Source organism: Carlito syrichta, unplaced genomic scaffold (assembly GCF_000164805.1).
Source record: "Carlito syrichta isolate Samal-C Ts95f unplaced genomic scaffold, Tarsius_syrichta-2.0.1 Scaffold120636, whole genome shotgun sequence".
Classification (NCBI taxonomy): Eukaryota; Metazoa; Chordata; class Mammalia; order Primates; family Tarsiidae; genus Carlito; species Carlito syrichta.
The window spans coordinates 6997-7838 of record NW_007064732.1 but is presented as its reverse complement, the minus strand read 5'-3'; positions in this window follow the sequence as shown (position 1 = coordinate 7838).

The window sequence follows — 842 nt, the reverse complement described above, 5'->3', positions numbered from 1 at the left end:
TGTGTGTGCGTGTGGGCACACGTGTGTGTGTGCACGCACGCACATGCAGGCCCACACTCACACAGGGCACGGCGACTGAGGGGCAGACCAGCCGACGGGGGCAGGAATAAGCAGAGTCATCCGTGGAAACAGGACTCCAGGAGGGAGCAGCTGGGGGTGGGGGTGTGGCCAGCCCTGCCCAATGGCCGGCGCCTCCCGGCCGCCCTCCCCAGCTGTCCACCAGGCTGACAAGTGCACGCTGGCCGCGGAGGGGCGCGGCCGCGGCATCCGCCCCTGAGAGAGGGCGGCCTTCGGGGTGGCCCTGGGCACCTCTGGGGCCCGACAGGCCCTGTCCACGTGGGCTTGGAGCGGCGAGGGTGGCTGGACTGTGGGGGTGCCCGGCACCCGCCTGCTGGCAGGGCCATTCCTCCAGGCCACGGCAATGAGTGGTCGCCGCTGCCTTCCACGGGGAGGGACTCTGGGCGGCAGGAGACGGGCGTCCTTCCCTGCCAGGCCAGGCAGGACCCTCAGCCCTGCCCTGCCAGGGAGTCGCCCCTCTTCTCCCGGTTGCCCCCCTCTTCCAGGCGCGTCTGCAGCCCCCGCTGCCCAGGTCTGCACGTCCTCCCCAGCTTCGGGGGTCTCTCGGCAGGCCCGGGCCCCTCGGCCCTCTGCAGCTCGATGCCAGGTGCCGACGGGCAGGAAGAGACCCGCACCGCACCCACCTCTTCCCTCCCCCTCCCTTCCCTCCAGGCAAGGGTGGCCTGGGGACACGCTGTCACTGTGACCTGCAGACGCCACGGCCCAATCACCACAATCCTTTGGCCCGGTCCGGCTGCTACCCCCATGGTGCCCCTGCCCGCCCC